Source organism: Struthio camelus, chromosome 11 (genome assembly GCF_040807025.1).
Source record: "Struthio camelus isolate bStrCam1 chromosome 11, bStrCam1.hap1, whole genome shotgun sequence".
In the NCBI taxonomy this organism is placed as follows: Eukaryota; Metazoa; Chordata; class Aves; order Struthioniformes; family Struthionidae; genus Struthio; species Struthio camelus.
In genome coordinates, this window is record NC_090952.1 from 25130227 (window position 1) to 25151362 (window position 21136).

Here is a 21136-nt window from a genome sequence, read left to right on the forward strand (position 1 = left end):
CTTTCAAAAATCCCATGAAATTTGTCCATTGGGTAAAATCCTATTAGGGTGGATAACTTGGTCAGTTGCGGTTTACTCAGATTTTGTCGTGGCTTTAGTATTTTGTGATCAGACATAATTATGGGTAATTTTAACCCCACAACTCCAATCAAAAACTGCCAGCAATTAACAGCTCCAGATTTGAACAGCTTTAGGCATTGAAACACCCAAGAGAGCTCACACCACTCTGCACTCCACTCGCTTCTTCAGTCTGTTTTACAGCTAAATTTCTTCTCCCGGTTAAACCAGCACAAGCTCGCGCCCATTAGAACTGCTCCTCTGCAATCACAACTAACCAGTAAGCCCTAGGCAATAAACTTTAACCCTGTCACCAAAGCTTTTTAGAGATCAGGCCTGTAAACATTATCTTCAGTAATTAAAATAGCAAACGTGGCAAATCAGCAGACGGGAATAATAGCATATTTCTGTGCAGCAGGGAGCAGGAGTTCTGCAAGCACCAGTGGACTAGCAAAGCTGGTACAATTTGACACATGAGGTTGCAGCACCCCCAGGCCAGGAATCTGAGTCACCCATGAATGGAAACAAATGTAAAAGGTCATTAAAAAAACCTACTAAACCCAAAGAAATTAAACAAATGCATTAATTAATTAAAATCTCTATGAACAGCAGAGTTGAATTTTACTGTAATGGGATCAAATGTCTTTGGAAAATGCCCTTCGGTAATCCAATTGAAGCTCGGCATGTTTCCATTTCTGTTTAGTCTATCTGGTTGTATTTACAGCATGATCAGATACCAGTCTGAAACATCAGAAAGTGAAAAATAGGATGCAAGGATTCAATAAAAAAAAGTAGTATATAGCTTTCATCACATTCTCCTCATTCACTAATCTCAAAGTATTTTTTCCAAGACAGTGAGTAGTTTTGATTTGCGAGCATGAGCTGCATGAACTGCAGTTTCCCAAGTCTCTCCTATGAGCGCATCCATGCATGATGAAGTCCATCATGGCTAGAAAGAGGAGTCAATCCAGCAAGGGAGCCCAGGCTACAGAAGGGCTTGGGGTCCTGAATAGTTCTTCCTACAAACATCACTGCAGCGCAGCCTGAGAAAACGCACAGACAAAACTCAACATCCTACACGTGCTCATGCAGACCCCAGAGCCTTGAGGAAGCATCCACCATGGATCGTTCTGCTGGAGGCTGCACGGGCGTCCATGAAACGTGACAATCTCTACCCATGAGTTTACACTGGATATCTAACATAAAGCAGAAGCAATAAATGAGGGGGAAGGAGGTGCAGGAGGGGAAGTAATAACATGAATGCCGTCAGCAGATTAGCGCAAGTTGCAGCACACAGCACCTGTGCCACCAGGCCAGCCCCAGAGCAGGTATCAGCACCGAAACAAAAGTGTAGTAGTGTCACTAACATCTGTAAAAATGGAAAACTTGGGCAAGTTACTGAAATTAAGTGATATTAGTGATACCACATACCTACTTTGATACAGACATATCAAGTACCAAGCCACTAGCACTAATGGAAAGAACAAGAAAGCCAAGCATGAGGCACACAAGACTCGGACAACATGCTCTTGCATAAGGGATCCCACTGTAGAGCAGCCGCTGCATGTTTTTGGCTCTGTATCACTGTCTGTTCCTAAGAAGTACCAAAAAATCTCTTTCTGTGGAAAGGCCTTTTTCCAATGAAAGCAACTTTGAACTGGCTATTTGCCTTTATCAGGGCAACCTAAAAATACAGCATAACCTGTCATGCATACAGGTCACAAATATCACTGAAGACTTTGCTGTGCTCCCAGTTTGAGACTGAAGGCACTCACATGGGTGGCCATCTCAACACATGATATCTACCAAAATCAGCCTATGAACAGAAAACAGATTGCAACAGCTGCTTTGAGGTTAAGACCAGCCTTAACAAGCACCAGCCTTAAGGATCAGTATTGCACAGTGCTTCCTCTTACATCTCCTATGAAATGACCTTCCAGAAATGGAATTTCCAGCATGACTAGTCTCAGTGGTGACATGCAGTTAGGGGAAACAGAATTTACAGTGAATAGAATAGATCAGATTTATGGACTAACAAGACAGATGATGCAGTGAAGCAAGGAATGAAATGTAATGAGGCCAAGAAAAAATTAAACACATGCTATATTCAAGTCTAAATAGCAATGCACAAACAGGAAATATGATTTAAAACAATTTACATAATGTTCAGTAGCAACATCAAGCAAAAGCAGAAAAGATCTTACAGGCTTTATAATACAAGCAAAATGCAGTGGGAGCTAGTAAGGCAAGTTACGAGATGCTGTTGAAACATCTGTATGAAATGCACAGGTTCGATCTTGCGAGTGCTTGTAGCCACACTGAAAAATGTGAACTACTACAAAACAGATTTCTAGAAAACTCAAACCAAATCCAGAACAATTTTACAGATCTCAGGATATCTGGTCATTAATTTTTTTGAAAAATGAAATCTACAGTTACATGAAATAGTCCCAAAGCCTGTAGGATCTCATCACCTTTAACTGTATGACAGATGGACACAATAAAGAAAGGGTCTCCCAGAATGAAAAGGTGCAGCAGGGAACAAAACCACCTTTGGGGAAAACAGGAGCAACAAGCCAAAAGTTTGAACTTGCTCCCGATAAAGCCTTGGGCATCTACTTCTCTTGGCTGAGCCATGAGAGTGGAAGTGCCCAGTAGGCTGGAGCAATGCCCATCCCTGCACATATTCAAAGCTTATCTGGACAAGGACCTGAGCAAGCAGGTTGGTCCACATCTCTTCCAATCCAAATTTTTCTCTGATTCTTTAAAACAGCATCAGGACAGACTTATTTGTGGATGTGGGATTATAGTTCTGCTCTGAGAACATTTACATACATTCTTAATTTTACATGCATTTAAGTCTAATTAAAATCAACTGGAAGAATCATTTGCTTCAAATTTAACATGTTAAGCATTATAAAAATCAAATGAGTTGGCATGTTGGTATTTTCCCATCTCTCTTTGGTTCACTATATTTTTCCTAGTTGCAATCAGGACAATGGGAAGAACTGTAATTCCTGGAAAGTCAAGAGACAGTGCAAGTTTTCAAAATACTATCAGAATATTCCCAAACTATCCCTTTCACTTAAGGCCGCTTGTTTTTTAACCCCTTTGTACATAGAACTTTAGAAAATATTTCCTCAAATGCAACAACTTTTAAATTGTATTCCTGACTAGTTTCTTAATTGGGCTCAGAAGTAAAATTATCCCTCCACTGATAGCATTTTCCCCATTCAACATCTAATCTATTTTGAAAGCTTAAGCTAATTCTATAAATATTTAAATTAAATATAATCTGCATCTGCTTAGTGATTTTTAATTAAGAAGTTGCTCTTCTCCCGAAATGTGTAAATGTTCAAAGCCAGTGTGCAGTGGCAGGATAACGTCAGGGCATTTAAGGTTCTGTATTATTATTGATATATTTTTCTGTGTATTGGAGGCAGAGTTTTGCACTGTACTTGAGCCGCCTACCCAGCTGCTCAGAATCATCTTTAAAAACGCCAAAAACAACAAAGAAAAGAATTTGAAAAATTAACTCAATTTGAAACTGCTGTGACTAAGACAGAGAACTTTTTTTTCCCCTTATTTCTACTTTAAACTCAATTTTTCCATATATTTCTTCCACAGTTAAAACTGAGCCTATGACTTTCAGCCCTTAGGACTTCTTCCAGGTCTCACAAAGGAGTCTTGCAGGTGTCAGTTGGTGAGCGCTGGGTCGCTGAGCGCCTCCTCTCTTCCTCGAGGAACTACGGTTTTGCCAGATGCAGCGACGTCTCACGACGGATGAACCTGAGCTGGTTTAAATCCAGTCAACAGCTTGCCCACTCTGAGCACGGTGCTGCCCCGGCACCTGCAAACAGCTGCTTTGGGGCGCGCTCGGTGCCTCCACGCGAGCCGCTGACACCGCAGGTGACTGCAGCATAGACTATGTGCCTAAAAAGCTCAAAACACAACTTTGGGAAAGATTCTCCTTAGAATTATCATCACAGGAGCATCCTAAGCAGCAGGTTTGCCTTTAACAAAGCAGTAGATGCTCTCACTTTCAGGGATTTAACTCTTAGGCATCTTACTTCCAGAACAGGACGGGACATGAACACCACCTCCGTATGCAGGAGGGCAGGTCCAGGCCTCCGGGGGCTTCAGCCTGCAAGCTCCTAGGTGTGACCTCCACCTGCAAACTTATCACTGCTCCGATCAGGGCTGCTGAAAGCTCACGGCATTTCCTGCACAACTTGGAAACTCAGAAGTCATCTGTATCTGGCTCTTCTCCTGAATCGTCTCTACTCTTTCTTGACAAGCCTGGCCTGAACTTGGCAGATCAAACAGGGGCCTTCAGCCCCACTCGCCTCCCGTCGGCAAGCAACTTTCAGCCTACCACCAAAAAAAGAAAAAAAAAGAGCAGAAAATGCTCCAATGCATGGGCCAAAATACAACTGGAAAGATCAGTTCGCCCTCACACCAGACGCAGCCTAGGTGCAGACATGGGAGAAGCAATGGGCCAGTGCACCAGGGCCAGCACTTAATTACACTTAACATAATTAACTGTTGCATAGAAAATGGGGAATATATAACAGTTAGAAATCTTTGAAAGAAGTAACTAGATAAACCGCAAAGGTTGCAAATCTACAATTCAACAGCAAGTTGTTTATTCTCTTATTCTACAAACAATTAAAAATGCCCTTTCTATTTAGTCTAACCTTGGAAAGTATGACTTCTTTCATAGTCAAAGACAAAGCTTTCCACAAAAAAAATTCTGGTTACTTTTCTATTTATTTATTGCAGATTGAAGGCTGGTTGTCTTCGAAGCAGGACCCCAGGCACGGCTCCTTCCCCGCCACCTCTGCACGCCGCCCCCGCTCCCGTCCGGCGCTGGAGCCGCCGCGCCAGCCTGCGACTCCTCGACAGGCACTGTTTGTGCTGCAGCATCTCTGAACCTGTCATCTGTGTTCGCCTTTACCAGGGCAAAATTAAAGCTTGGAGTGAAAACCTGAATTTTCGAACTGCAAGCTCAGCGATCAGCCGCAGAAGAGCGACAGCCACAGGTCACTTCACACTGGCAGACGCATCGGCAAAACCTGCTGCAGGGATGCACCAAAACACGCAGAAACCACCACGCTGTTCACAGCTTAGTGTAGCTTCTCTGGCACTGGGGGGAAAGAAAAGGAAAAGAAAAGAAAAAAGAAAAAAAAACCCCAGCTTTTGCCTTTGCTGTCTGAAGCTTTGCTGCAGGCACCTGTGGGGGCCTGGAGGGAAAGCGAGAGGTGAAAGCTTTGCACCCGATGGCCCCGCATCTCCCTGGGGGTGATCTAAATGTCAGGTGGAGGCAGAAAAGCTGGCAACAAGCCTTGACATTAACACACCCAAGAAGTTCAGGTACAGAAGAGCACAACCGAAGCAGCACAGGGCTCAGCTGGGCCTGGAAGACCTGCCTACCCCTCCACTGCAGCTTGAGTATACCTGTGCGGACCGCACTCGCTTTTTGACTGCATTGTAGACAAAATAGAATAGGACCAAAAAAAAAAAAGGGCTACATGAAAGAATATTTGAAGTCAGTTTTGATTTGCTGGATATAATTAAATCCAGGGAAGGTAAATTATTATTTTACAGAAAATGGCTTTCAGTTTTTCCTTAAAGGCCATGGCACGTAACGAGATAGTGGGATATAGACACCACCTGCGTATCTCTAGAGGCCCATTTTAAAATCGGTGTGTCATCAACATCACCCCACTTGGTGATCTAAATAGTTTCATTCTATGTAAAACCAAACCAAAACAACCAAAAACAGAACAACCCCACACGCACATTCACTAGGGAGCAGAAGATTAATTCTTGTTTTGGTCTAACATGGCTATCATGAGAAAGAGCACAATTTTAACACCGAATGACATTTCTTCCAGTGGACGCCAGGCAGCTCCAAGCAGCAGAGAATAAGACAACGCTTTCAACGCGCCTTCCATCGGCTTCACTCCGTCATGCTGACTCAGCTGGTGCCAACCCTAGTCCCGTGTCTGAGCGCATAGCTGCCTCCTCATTAAAAAGTCAGCATGGGCGATTTGGGAGATGCAGATTTTCCAGAATACTCTCAGGAAACAGAATGGGATAGAGCAGAACAAAGAGCAAAAAATTAAGCTTCTTCTCAGCTGACAAGAGCAGGCAATAACGTTCTCCAGCACACTTCAACCTTCATCCCCCGGAACTCAGCGTCATGCCCAAGTCAAACTGGGCGCAGACTAGCACGTTCTCCGCACCCGATGTTGAGCACAGCGAACACAGTAAATCCACGGCATTTCTGCACACCTTTCAGCTGTGCCCTCTGGCATTTCCATTTCTACCACAGTCTTTTGCAGAGAGAATAAGATAGATGTGGGCATCACCTTTAGCTCTGTCCCTGGGACACTTCTCCCCCGACATTGCCTTCAGTTAGCATTCCCATTTGTTATCCAATATATCACTCTCAATAATCTTAGAGCAGTCAAGCGGTTCCTTCTCAAATGAGAAGGTTAATGATAGCTTCTGTTACTATATGCCTTGCATAAAAGAGGGAGTGGATTTCTTAAACAGCAGCAGACGCCATTCTTCTCTTGAAACATCTCATTGTTCTCCACAATACAGACACAAACTTAGAAAGATCCAGCTCCTAAACAACTAGCTTTCAGACACAGCGGTTTACACGGCGTGCGTGCTCTTCAGCAGCTGGTCCTAAAGCAAGCACAGGAATTGCTACCCCAGAGAGCTTTCCAAACCAGGCACTTGCTTATTATTATAATGCTCAAGGCCTGAGAGTGATGCTGTCGAGCTCGTGCTTGAAGCATCCTCAGCTTGTCAGCAGAGGAGGCTGCAGAGACAGGGATGGGCGCCAGCGCTGCTTCGCACGTGATGGGGCACGGGTGCCGTTGCACACGACGGATGAGGCTGGTCAACAGCAAACACTACGTATGCTGCCATATTGCATTAGATGGTATGGAGAGAAAGGTGCACTCTGTTTCACGTGCTACAACTGCTTTGTCAGTCAGAAAAATTCCTATCTCCTCTAAGCTAAAAGACACTTGCCTTTTGCTATGTGCTGGAAATGTGCATTCCCGAGGCTGGTTGCTTCCTCCCACCGCAGCAGCTATTCAGCTGGACAGAGCCCGTGCCACAGCCCCAGTCCCGACCCGTGGTCCAGGTGGACACAGAGCCACAGGAGCTACCGCTCCGCGTGGGAAGGACAAAGAGCAGCACCAGTTCTCCCTTCATCCCACAGAAACATTCACTAAATAAACGCCAGAAGAGGAGAAATCATTGCCGAGAGCAATATGCAAAGTAGAATTATAATCTAAATAGAAGCTTGATTTGGGAAGCACTGACTGTAACCAAAGGCATTTTTGTTCAGGTAACCGATGTTGCGCCTGTTGAATAATTTTACTTCTTAGTCTTCCCCCTCTGCCAAGAGAGAGACACGGATTCCGATTGGTTGGTAACAGTTAAAACTCTGTGATGTCATTAGAGGAATTTAAAGATTTTTTTACACCATCCAAAAGGACACGGTGGTCAGCAACTATACCTTTTCCTAATTGTCAGAGTTCTTATTTATTAGGTGATTAATTTTACCTAAGATTTGTGTCAGACTGCTTTTGGCTAGGAGTTGGAATTTGATTAAGAACGCAGGGAAAAAAAGATTTTATAATAGGTGCACTGGCTACAAAACATGATTTGCATTTAAATCAGTCATCACATGAAGTAACCTCCGTAATTAGCCAACTGAGCCAACTGTTGCTGATCTTAATAATATCAGAGGACTAGAAGAGACCTTAGCTCACCTACACCTCTGCCTAAGAGAGAATTAACAATATTTGCCCCCCTGAGGAAGGCAGAGCTATCTAAAACTGTTTGCAAATAAATATAATTTCACAGAGACTTCCCCGAGTTGTAGCTTTCTTTACGCGTCAGTAGGAAACATCTACTGCTTGAATGTTAGTTTTAATGTAAATTTCAGAGATTATGGTAGGCTTAAATTTTAAGGTAGAAATCACGAGGTGTTATTTTCATTCTGAAGGAGATTATTTCCTTCAATCTCAGCTTTTCACTGCAGCCTACTGGGCCGTTTGCCGAAGCGTGAGAGCTCCCCTCACGCTACCTGCCCCAGTGATTTTGCAATGCCTGCTCTGCCGGCGTCCCAGGGCAGTGGCTGTGTCGCAGAGCCACACGTGGGCACCCCGAGGTGTCCGGGTACCCGTGCCCAGGGGTGCGGGTGCTGTGCACCTCGCACCAGGGTGCTGCGGCCGTGGCGCACGCAGCTATAATCCACCAGAGCCTGCCTGAAGCTTCCAGCTTTAGCTCAAAGAGGAATTAATTCAGGGAAGCCCAAAGATCCCTCATTTGGCTTAAGGATCTATTAAAGCAGTGGTAAATCAGTACGGTTATGTCTTGGCCCCAGGCTTTATGCTTGCTTTGCGTTAGCAGGAACGACTGCCAGAAGGGAACAAGGGGAGCACAGGACCATTAGCCATACTTCTTTTTTTCCATTATCTTCCCAAAAGTCGTTGCCCGCGCTCTGCTCTGCGGCATCGGTGCAGTGCTCGGCCAAGTCGCCGAGAGCTCCCACCGCAGCCCTGAGACGCCTGGGTGGCAGCAGCCCCGGCGGCAGAGAGAGCTCTGAACCTCCACGCTGTTATCGCGGGGAGAACCACGTTTCCTGTTAGCTTGCTCTTCTCCGCAAGTTGCGAGTCTCTTGCCCAAGTTGCAGGCGTGGTATAGGGCACCTCTTCCGAACACACGCAAACCGAAGGAGGTGGCATTTCTACCAGCGGGAACCGCGTTTTGGTCCAACTCAAGATTGCTGAGGGTGAAGCGGTGCGGAAAGAAAACCAGCTGTTTAGGACTGATCGAGCGTACCTACCCCAAGAGCTCATAGTCCCAAGTCTAATTTTGTCACTAGCTAAAACACCTCTAAATTACTGAGCCGCTTCTACTATAACGTGTGTGCTTATTTCCACCCCTTTGGGTAGCACTCACCGGAATAACCGGCAGAGTGCTCACAAACGCGTGAGCACACACACACTAGCGCCGCAGGTAACAGCCACTGCCTTCACAAAGCTCCTTAATGTTCAAAAAGAGTCCCTGGGTTTCTAGAAAAACTATTAGGTTTTTGCAGCATTAGCTTTAAGACCAAGAGTGAAGAAAAAAATATATATAATCTGGCTCTTATCACAGTTCTACTATACGTCAAAACTTCCCAACAGGCTGGAGAAATAACTTACTCTCTGCGCCTCCGTTCTTTACCTGCCAAATGGGAATGCTCCTACCCTACCCAAGAGAGCAAAAATGCAACTTAACTCATTTAGTGATTACAGCGTTTCAAGATCGTCTCAGAAAAAAATTCTGTAAGAGCACAAAGCAGTAATATATTCGAGTCACGTTGAGCTACTTTGGTTTTCAACGTAAAAGGTTTTTTGTGTGTGTGGCTCTTCCGTTTTTTTTTTCCAGATGAGAATATTATTTTTATAATTACAGTTATGATATAAACATCTTAAGGGGTTTTTCATTTTAATAAGGGGCTCCAAAGCAATTTATAAGTAAAATAACGTCACCTTAGAACTTCAGCTTCCTCTGGGAAATATTGGTCCTGCAAAGTCATTGCCAACGAATAACACTTAGAAATCACGGAAATGCAACTGGCTCTTGCAGGGCAGCCAAGAGGCCAAGGGGTTCCTTATGCCCCCCTGCCACAGAGTCAAGCCACTGCAGCGTCCAACCAAATTTCAAACATCACCAATCCGGAAATTAAAAACTCTTCCTAGATTCATTACTGCCCTGGCTTACAAGCCACGTAAGACCATTATGTGCATCTCTTTTATAGCGTTACCTTGCATATGATTTGCTCACATAAAACATTGCTTTCTATGTCTTACAATTCCTGAAAGCATTTCACGTGAATTGCATGTAAATGCGAAAAACACAACGAAATAGCACCACAGAAGTTGTTTACCTTTTTCATCCATTTTCTAATGAACAAATATGTCAGGTACACTGCACCCGCTCTGCAGCACGGGCCACTCACGCGCAGGTTCTGAACAGCCACAGCACAACACACTGACTACCCACCACACTGGTCCCCGCTCTGGCCTTCAGAGCAAAGCATGGCTAAACAAGGGTCTCTTACAATTTCATTACGCTGTACAACATCATGCAGAAAAACCCTATTTCAGAGGAAACGGAGTCAAGGGAAGAGCAGTTTCTGGGGATGAAGGACCCGACCGGCTCAGACCAAGCAAGCAGGAATGAAGGGACACGGCAACAAATTCCAAGCCTGGTAGCTGCCAGCAGAGACAAACTGTACGATTGCTTAAGGGCCAGAGAGGGGTTTAGGGCAGTTTATGTTCATTTTTATCAGATATGTAAATTCTCAATGTAAAGATATGTTAAGTGTGCACTCAGTACAAAGCATTACACACCGTATAGAAATACTCTAACCTCTGAAACGCCTCTGAAAACACCCAGCACAAAGCGGCACAGTGAGCGCGTGGATGCTCTGGATGTGCCAAAGTACAAACCTCTCCCGTTCCAGAAGCTGAGATAATCCAAATATAAGCCTCTGACACCAAACTGCACTTCCACCCATTCACTTTCTGATTTTCCAGTGAGAAGGAGAGCGATGCGATGTAACTCTTCCCAGAGCACCTACATCTTCAGGGCAGTTTCTGAAGATGGCAGATGGGTCTATGCTGTGCTGGGCATGGACTCAAAAAGAAACACAGAAATGACTCTCCCTTCCTGCAACCGGTTAGCCATGCTTCTTCCCCTTCCACCCCCAAGATGCTAGGTAAATTTTCTAACCTACCTAAAAGATAAAAGCAACTAACAGGTTGCCAGTGGGGAAGAGATCTCTTTGCCCACTAAGAAATTAGCCTGAACTAGATGAAACTGTGCTTACTGGCTCCCGAGGATGCCCAGCATGGCATAAGCTCTACGTTTTGGAAGGTTCAGCCTAAGGAAGTTGATTTACAAGCAGAGAAAATGGCAGGTGAAATAAAAGACAATATAATATAGAGAGTTGCGAAAACATGGACAATTTTTAGGTACTCCTCCAGACTGGCCCTTTGGCTTCAGTTATCCATGGCCTGGTTCTCCCCAACCCCATGCTTTGGGAGTCATCGTTCCCACAGGCATAAACCACTTTTACTGAGGTAGTTACAGCTCTGCATTCACCCTATCGTATTAAAACCTCCACTCAAGGAAAGGCAGAACACCGCCTTGATCCCTGGGTGCCCAGAACTGGAACATCTCCCCAAATGAAGGAGGGAGGAGGTCAGCGGAGATGGTCGCTGCCAGCAGAGCTGCACGCGCAGCACAGCCACTGCAGAGCAACGGCACCAAAGAGGACAGACAGACAACCCCTTAGGGATGTGTCTGTCATCACAGGGTGCCACAGCTGTCTCAGGCTTGAATTTTAGGTCTGAAGTTCCTAATGTTGGAAACTTCTATGTGCTCGTGAGTCTTGCAGCCCCAGCCCTCTCATTCTGAAACCAAACAACCAAGTAGAAAGTTCAGTTTTCACAATATCGGGAGCAGAGGGTTAACCCCCACGGTTGAGAACCAAGAGCTGAAAATAATTCGAACCTAAAACGGATATGACTTTCAGAAGTAATTAAAAGAACCATTAAAAAAACCTTCAATGTAAAGATGCTGACTCATGATTTTTGAACACGTGCCAAGACTGCACTGCTCAGCAGAGATAGGAACTCCTTAATAAACATTTCATAACTGTTCTGGAAATAACTTTTATTTCAGATCACTTGACAAAATTCCCACTGTTCACAATTCAGAATCACATACCCAACAGCACACCGCATTCTGCCAAAGCTGGTTCTACCCAATGCCCCGTCAGAGTCCCTAATAGATATCAATTGTACCAACAGAGGAATTAAAAGGGAAGTTTATTCATTTCCAAAAACATATTTAAAATATGTATTTACTTGTATGTGATGAAGGCTTTATAATTTTTGCTTTGGGGAAAGAAGGGATAGGATGCCTACTGTTGAAATGAATTTTCTAATTCGACTGCAATGAAACTTGTCCCACCCCTTGATGCAGGCTTTCTCACTGTTAAAGATCAGTCAGTCTCTGTGTAAAAGAATGAGCCTGCATTAAGATGTAAAAGTCTCCCTTTTGATGGCTGGGCTACGCATGCTGTGTCTTAATTTCAACCAGAGGCCAAAAAAAAAAAAAAAACCACTTCTCAAAATGAAGAAGAATCAACACATTAACCTAATGGAAATGCTGTGCATTATTTTAAATCATGCAAATAATTTATTTAATTATTTTCCTTTGAGAGGGAAAGCACTTAGGAATTTTAAAAAAACACACAGCCAAATGTTGGTGGATTAAAAGCAATTCCAGCAGTATTTTATTTTCTTCAAGTTTCCCTCTGAAAAGAGGCTTGTTTTGGCTTTTTGAAAAGAGATCACATTTTGACTAGTCTGCTGTGACCAAGGTTATGACAAATGCCTTAAAACTGGCAGGATGCTTATGCTGTTCATGCTGCCACGAAAGCTGTTTCCAGGTTCGGGTTTTTTTTTTTTTTTTTAAACCACAAACTGTACTATTGCAGAGAAATATTTTGTGTAATTCAAGAAGAAAAAAAAAATAAAAAATCCCCCCAAAAAACAGTTTCAGACTATCCTGAGACCTTGTACATGTCAGTGTACAGGACAGCATGGAGGTGCTCATCTCTTGCCTGGGCTTCTCAGCGGGGTCTCTCCTGCAGGCTGCAATGGGTCCCTGAAGCAGCTCATGCTTCTCAGAATGGCCCTAAAAATTCTTAATAAAAATAAATGCGGCTTCTTAGTTCCACAAGCCTTTCAGAAATATTTTCTTCTTCTCAACGTCAACCTTTTCCTCTTATATACGCCTCTTTCTTTTGCCTCAAGGAGGCTTTCAGAGCTATTGCACCTTGCATTAAGTACCTGAAATGCCAAATCAGACTACAACCTTTCAATGAATTATTCCCATCAGTCCCATATTCCAGAATCAAGAACTCAGATCTGCTATGATAACCAATACCTCCAAAAATTAATTTACTTTACGAGCAACACTCAGTTCTATCCAATTAACTCGTACCAAATTTGAGATAGCAGAAGCATGGCTTCAACCGAGAGAACGTTGTACTATAAATAAATTTTACAGAAGCCCTCCTAATCTGAGGTTGGGCAACCACTTGCCATCATGCCCCTGCAGTATCAAATGCTTTGTTCACTGAGAAGACTTTTTCAATTATGTCATACTCCTATTCTTTTAACAAAACAACCCCCCTAAAAATCCCAAGAGAAACATAAAATCTTCATTTAATTACAGCCCTAAAAGCCTCTTACTGCTTCGAAGGAGTAAAAATTTCTTAGATGTTAAAGAACATCATTCCAAAGCAAAAATAATAGTGAAGATAAAATTTTATTCATGAAGAAAACTAGAATTTCATTTAGTATTTTAAAGACTTCATTAACAAAATTCTCCGTGGGTATCTACAAATGTTAAATTAAGATCAGGACCTTAAACATCCAGTTTGTCAGAGAGATAAGAACATCAAAGCATTTCAAAGAGGCAGACCCTGAGACTTGAAAAGCTGTCAAAGAGCCAAAGTGATAAGAAATAAGGCTAATGAAATAAGTGCAGCGCCTGAAGAAATGGTTAGAATAGAATTGCCTTCACATGATCTGTGCTAAGAGGACTGAAAAATGAGGCTGAATTCACTTCATAAAAGTAGATATTTTATTACGCAGAGGTACAGATTTCTATAAAGGCCTGTTCTTTCCTTCCTAATTTCCTCCTCCTTCCTCTAGACCTGAAAGATCTCTTTGCTGTTATTTCAAAACTACATGACACAGGGAATTAAAGGCGATAATGCTGCATACATCACTGTAACCATGCAAAAAGTTGCTCTAGCCCTGGCACAATCCCCGGCCAGCTCCAGCGCCTTTGTGTTTGTGGGTGTCCCTTGGAGACCAGGTTGCCCCCCAAACACGTTCCCCTCCAAAGCCACTGGCAGTTCCTCATGACGCTGCCCAGGGTCTCCTCTCTTCACAAGCCAATCAGACCCCTCGCAAGGCAAGGGAGTAAGTAAGAGGGGAGACTCCTCTTACTATGAGTAATTTCATGCAAATGAATGTCTCTAAATATCCACAGTGAATAAATCACTTTCCTTCATCTGTGACCTAAGGCTGAAAAAGCAATGAAGCACCCTCCTGGGGCAACGTCTCCCCGCGTTGCTCGCTCGAGGCTGTACCAACACCAGAAAGCAGTGTGACACAACGTGCGCTCGTGACACGAAGTGCACCTCTTGCCATGCAGCCAACGGCACCAGCACGCGTACAGAGAACTGCAACAAGAAAAATCTGTTTATTGCTTATGGTAAAGAATTTTTCAGCAGGAGGAGCAGAGTTAGCAGCTCGACCCAATGCTGCAACAGCCGAGTCTGTAAGAGCTGCCTAGTCATCCTTATACCTCCTCTGCGAACTCATGAACAAACGTGGATAAGCTATTTGTACAGTACACAATAGTTCCCTTAAGTTTTCAAAACAATGTTGTTTTGCACCCAGCATGAATTATAATTAATCTCCGTTTTTATCTTGTGCAGCACACACTGAGTTTGTGCTCTGCACACCAATTCCTTTGGAGCAGCAACGTTCGAATCCTGCATGGAAAGAACAACAGCTGCTGTGAGTGCCAGGATTAATCCCTTGGACTCCCAAAAGTCGCAATCCTATCTCAGGGTATTTACTGCTGCGTTAGCCCCCACCACAACCTGAATTTTAAATGTCCTCATTGTGAGAGCGTTGGAAAGGCAATGTTTCAGTTGCTAATTTGATTGGGCATAAGGCTGTCTAAAATGTGATGTTTTCTGATGCACGATTATTTGAAAACCCTGCACTTAAGACTAAGAGCTCAAACAACAAATGCATTTCATTTAGCGCACTCCATTTGGGAACGCTACTGGAGATGCATACAAAAGCGCTAATTTCTAGAGATGCTTATTGTACTTAGGTCTGCCTGTAACGGCCCGTGCGTGGCCCTCGGGAAAACTGCCACCATCAGGACCTGGGATGGGGACCGTGTGCTGCTTTCCACGAAGGAGCAGCGGGCTGCATGCCCACAGGTGCGAGGGAGTCGCGGCCCCACTGCTCCGTTTCCTTGTCGTGCTGGATTTGCCGGCCCCAGGAAGGAGCATCTCAGCGTCCTAGGAGAAGAGTTTGCATCGCCCCAACCCAGCTCTGCAGCCAGAGAGCCTCAGCGCAGAGATGGAGGTTACCCTCCATTTAATGCAGAAAAAGGAATATTTGTGCATGAGGAAGATGATCGTGACTCCATGGGTGGGAACTCATCACCCATCACACGTGGCAGCTGCACCGATGCTTCGCCACCGCCACCTGCCCCAGTCTGGTTTCACTGAGAGGCTCCGGCCCGTTTCCAAGGCAGGCAGATAGCAAAGGGGAAAGGAGACATGGATAGATCCCAAAATGCAGCTCCCCTCCAGCGGAGCCCTGGCAGCACTCACAATTACCATCAAGGGTTTTTTTACTTTTTTTTTTTTTTTTAATCTTAATGCTTGGTAAATCATAAAGCAAACGGAAGCACTATTGGAGGCAAAAATACAATCACAGACCAGTGTCGTTGCCAGTTAGAAATTACATGATAAGCTGCCTGCAAGCTCATTACAACCCAGCTTCCAGAATAAATTGGATATTTTCAAAACCAGAACGATGTATAATTAAGGAAATTCTATAATGCCGTTTACTCAGGAAATAGCATTATAACACAGTCTTTTCAGCGGCTGCAGATTGACTCTAGCCATGGAATTTATTAACCACTGATAAATGTCAATCATTGTTTTTCTCCCCAAACAATACAAGGTTCACTGTGTTAACCCTATGCCCTTAACTGGCTCGCTAATATTCTGCTTAGTGATACGGACGAGAAGAATAATGAGAATAAAATATATACAGCATTTTTTCTAAACCTTAATAAAATAAAATCCACCAAGTGAAAGCCTGAGTAATTTCTGCTCAGAAGAAAATGATACAGTTTAAGAAAGTTATCACTTGCTTTCATAACTGGGAAGTTTTGCAAGAGCATTAGTAAGAAATCCCCAGAAGAAAATTTTTAGTAATAAGTACAAAACAGCAATAAGTAAATCGTTTGCAAAGTATGCAATACTGCAGGCAAACAGAAGCAACAGGTTACTAAAACTTGCTGAAAAAAGACAGAAATTGTCTATTCCCCTGCTTATTTATTTAAGATAGGCAGGATATCAACAGATAACTGTGAATATTGATTTTGGGGGGCAGATCTCCAAGGGAAGGTAATTGCTGTGACTGCTTCCCAGAGGAAGCCTTTGCCAGATTGTACCAACCACAGAAAAGGAAGATGTCTAACCCAGCACTGATTTGAGGGCGTTGGAGCTATACTGGCCCTAGGTCCCCCCGACACAAATCGGCAATATACAGAGGAGGTACAGCACTGAAGAAACCCACGTGTTAGCTTTCTGCACCTCAGAGCAAAGCGTTACTGAGCTGAACTGGGCCAGATCCGATCATAAAGCACACGAGAGGGGCTACCGCGTTGTTCTGTGCTTACAACGCATTTATCCCTAACTGCTACCCGTTATTGCAGAGCTAGCTTTGCTGTTATGAGATGTAAAGTGGTGCACTTACGTTTTAAATATTCTCTATGACATTTATATGGCTTCCAAATATTGCTCTATAACTGACCGCAAGCTGGAGCATGAGTGGGCATATTTGCTAGAAGGCGGTTACGCATGGGGACACACCAGAGTCAGCATGCTTTGTAAGTTCTCAGCACTTCTGTACAGTCAAACACTCCAAATCATCCCATTCCTCCCTACTGCTACAGCACTGCCAGGAGGTACCTGGTGGTACCTGGTAGCAATCAACTGCCACCTTTGGCTTGGGGCTGGCAGAACCTGTCTCCTTGCTGTCAAAAGGCCCACTTGCCCTGGTCTCTTTGGGAGAAAGTTCTCTAATCCCTGTCTTTGGTCTTTCTGCTATGCTCCTCTGGCTGTTTCACCCTTTCCCCAGCCTCTTCTTCTAGACCGAGCAGGATGGATCAGGCACCTTACCAGAGGACTCTTCAAAGGTTTACAACGCCACAAAGCCACCCTAAAAATGGTTGAGCTCACTATCTGCCCATGTAGGGAAATCCTCAGCTAGCCCAAAGCCTCCAAAACAGCTCCAACCCCCTCATGGCTGCTCCTACAGGTTGCACGACTGAGGCTCACTGATCCCTCAGACAGTCCCATCTGGCCTCCTTTTTTAGGGCAGTTGGTTCAAACTACAGCCATCATCAAATGTGCCAGAGTCACAGAGCGCTTTGGGATCAGAGTCCCAAAGCCCATTTATAGCATTATCAGCTACTGCTGCAAAGCGCAGTGCTAGCACCCACATATTTACAGTTTAATGAGGACAAGAAATAGATCCTCTTGGCAAACTGGAGCCTGCAGGAACTTCGCAGAACATGTCAAGTTCCACTGATGGAGACAGGTCACACAAAGATGAAGTAAGTGATAAAGCAAATAGCTGCAAAATCTATGTGAGGGCCCCATACACCCACAGCTGAAGTGGCATCCTGCATATGAAGCAGTTTCTCATTTCCCAGGGCCCAAGGAAGTCAAAATGCATGGAAACATGATTTATTTTAAAACACAACCAAAAAAACTCTCACAGAAGGGGAAATGTTTGTTTTTTCATGCACATCTGCTGAAGTGTTTGTGCTGTTTTCAGGGCCCTGTGCATGCACAGTGGAAAATTAAATCATTTCTGAAGATACTTTGCATGGTACTATATGTAACCCAGAGTAACTTGCTTTTTAGTGCTCTGTATTAGTTTTTGTCTCTACTATTAATTTTACAGGTTGGCACTTGAATGTCACCCCAGATCACAGATCTAGTTCCATTCCAACCTCCGTACTACTATTTTTTCCCCTCCTACCATAGGTTCTTTCACCAGCACTGTCAAATACATAACTCAACATTTCCTAGGCTAAAAACTTTGAGATACAAGAGAAATAGAGGGGGAGAAAATGGTCATTCACACTCAGAGCTCCTCTCTTTGAGGTCAGTAAAAGTTTTGCCATTAGTTTCTATGGGACCAAAGTAACATCCTTGTAGGCGTATCAATCCTGAGGGCTTCCTTCTATGTATTGAGAGATGATAGCACTCTATTTCTGCTAACTACTTGTTTGCAATCCTTGAAAGGAAGGGATGTGCTCCATGCAGGTGCCTTTCAGCCAGGAAGTCTCCGTTATTAGTGAATTAAAACGAGTATTTTATCAGGCCCAGTATTTAGAAATCAGTCATCATGTATTCTTCCTCACTGTGTTATTCACTGAATTCACCCTGCTTTATAGAACCATTTCTTCTACATACACAGTCAGCTTCTGAATTTCTACTAGTGTAACACAGGGCGTGTCGCAATTTTTTGCCACATCTACTACAGCAACAGCTTTAAGATAAAGAACCTGCACATGAATGGTGCTGAGCTCCCAGGAGGCCATCTGCTAGCGCTTCGTAACTGCCAGCTGAAAGAAGAGTCCCTTTTACAGTTTCAGGCTTCAGTACATCCAACTATTTTTAACTGTCAGTGCTGCTGCACTATTGAACACCATCGCATAATAGCAAATCTGAGACACAAGCGCAGTGATTTTTCAGCCAACTGCCCATCCCACCATAACAATATTCAGTGCTCAAGAAGGAAGGCATCAGCTGCAGATTTATCTGAGGGAAGGGCAAAAGTGTTTTATCCGCTCATCAGCGCTACCCAGTGAAGCAAATCAGCCTTCCACAGCTCATAACCCCGTTGTGGCTGTACAGCCCTTCCTCCCCATTTGGGCCAAGGTCTGTGCCCAAACACCTTCTGGACCCAATGCAGAATCAGGCTAGCTGCGAGCTCCTACAACTTCTGTATAGTCCTTCCAAGGGCTTTCCCTGCAGAAGGGTCCAAATTAGCGAATGTTTGTACATCTGTGTTCTCAAAACCCTCTGCAAGCAGTGAAGATTTATCTCGCAGTTACAGAGAAGCAAACCACAGCACAGAAAAAATTAAACATCTTGCTCACCATCACACAGGGTGCCTGTGTCTGAGGCAGAACAATAAGCCAGATCACAGCTCTCAGCCTTGTGCCTTCACCCAGTCCCATGTGGTTGGGGACAAGCTCTGAAGGGGTCACAGTGTTTTCCACACCGAGGCAACATACAACACAACGCACCAAAAACGAGGGCAGTAGAGAATGAACAGATCACCCCAAGATCTTCGTGTAATGAGGATGCAACAGACCTCAAAACAAAAAGTATTTCCAGTACTTCTTCCAAGCTAAAAGGCTACAGCCAGATTTTCAAGCCTAACAAGTGAAACTGAACAACCAAATGGAAAAAAGCCTTGCAAGAGTCCAGCTGATCAAGGCTCACCGTCCCTCTTCAAGTTGGGTGCCAGTTTACTTGGCACTCTTGATTATCAGGCCTACACCACCATGAACTCTTGCAGGGTATTACAGGAGAGAGATCACCTTCATGTGGTCAGATCTGCAAACAATACCATGCAGCAAAAACGTCAGATATTCTGAACACCTGGCAGGATACACAGCTATACAAAGTTGTAACTCTTAGGACAAATTCCAGCAGGGGTTTCAAAAGAACTTTTGATTTTCAAAGGGATTTTCAAAGTCCCTTAAGTGCCCTGCAAATCATATCATTGTGCGTCTTTATGATAGCAATAATTAAAGTGCTTTTCTGTTAGGAAAGATCCCCAAATGCTTGTCAAGAGTACGTGTGCTTATAAAAACCACTTGACACAAATCAAAGAAAAATGTTAACAAAGTCATGTGATCAGATAACCAGAAAAAGAAAGCAAAAGGTGGCCCAGGATTTTTTCTTATTCTAGCTTGTGTTGTATTGCCTTGTTTTCAGTGCCTGAACACTTTATCTCACACCATATGCTCTCTCACACTGGTCCAGTTTTTTTGACAATGACTTCACAGTTGAAGATGTGAAGTCTTGAATGAAGAGTTAAACTTCTATCCAGGGGGGAAAAAAAAAAAAAAAAGGAAAAGAAAAATAAAAGTTCATGTTAGGTTTGGGAAGGGGAAACACAACCCTTTTGCAGTGGGCTATAATTTTGCTAGCCTTGTTGGTGTCCTCCCACTAAGCCCACTGCTGTGGGTGCCCAGAGTATAACCTCTTCCAGCCATGCCCAGATATTTCTCCCATTGCACTAGGTGTCCAGTTGATTTTTCCTCCTCCCCCTTTTTTTTTAAAATGTTACCTCATACTGGCACGTAATCGCAGGTCTCCTAAAACAGCACTTTAATGAAAATATCATGTTAAAGATAGTGGTTCAGAGCAAGAGGCAACATCTAAGTGCTGGAAACTGGGAGACTCTCCTGCCAGGAGGACTACATTCTTGCCCCATTGTTACAGTATTCTCTAGGCCTCCACTCTTGGCCACGGTCACAGACTGGATGCAAGGCTAGATGAATACCTTGTATGAACCAGTGCAGGTGTTTTTATATCCTGCCCACTCAAGGTTCCTCTGAGTTTCCAGTGGAAATGAAAGAAAATGTCACAAAAGTCCTTTTCACATAGACGCAAGCAAATATGAGCACACCCTACCCCTCTCCAGAATTGATTTCCGTTCATCTCAAGAGTAAGTTTATTTTAAACTTTATTTTTGTTTCTTCAACAAACAACACTGATTGTACTTAACATAATGAGATCTACAACAAAGGATCATACTGCAAGCTGTTTTCTGTTTTCCTCTACTTGCGAACTTAAGAGATATCTCATTCATTGCGAGACTCCTCCGTGCAGTTTTGCTTGCTGAGTGCCTTTCAGATCTCATCAAGCTGACAAAAGAGTGATTCCTGACACGGCAGGTACAGCACAAAGTGACACGACTGGTGCCTTTGTCCCAGCGCTTCCATCTCAAACTCGGAACATCGCATTCCTGCCCAGGAGAGCTTCCTTTTCCCCTGGGACTGGTACCCAGTACACAACCCGGTACTGCGGTACACAACCCAGGACCGCAGACAAACTGCCCAC

The 21136-nt window shown here is 43.9% G+C and overlaps 1 protein-coding gene across 9 annotated transcripts in view; it reads right to left on the reverse strand.

The window, feature by feature from the left end:
- Positions 1 to 21136, reverse strand: part of HTR2C (5-hydroxytryptamine receptor 2C) — a 358087-nt gene that overhangs the window by 86737 nt on the left and 250214 nt on the right. The window contains exon 1 of one of the 9 annotated variants that reach the window (XM_009684928.2): positions 12725 to 12747. The exons of the other annotated variants lie outside the window; for them this stretch is intronic. The gene's annotated coding sequence lies outside the window, so the exon portion shown is untranslated. Of the gene's footprint in view, positions 1 to 12724; positions 12748 to 21136 lie in introns of those variants that run through there. 9 annotated transcript variants of the gene reach the window in all.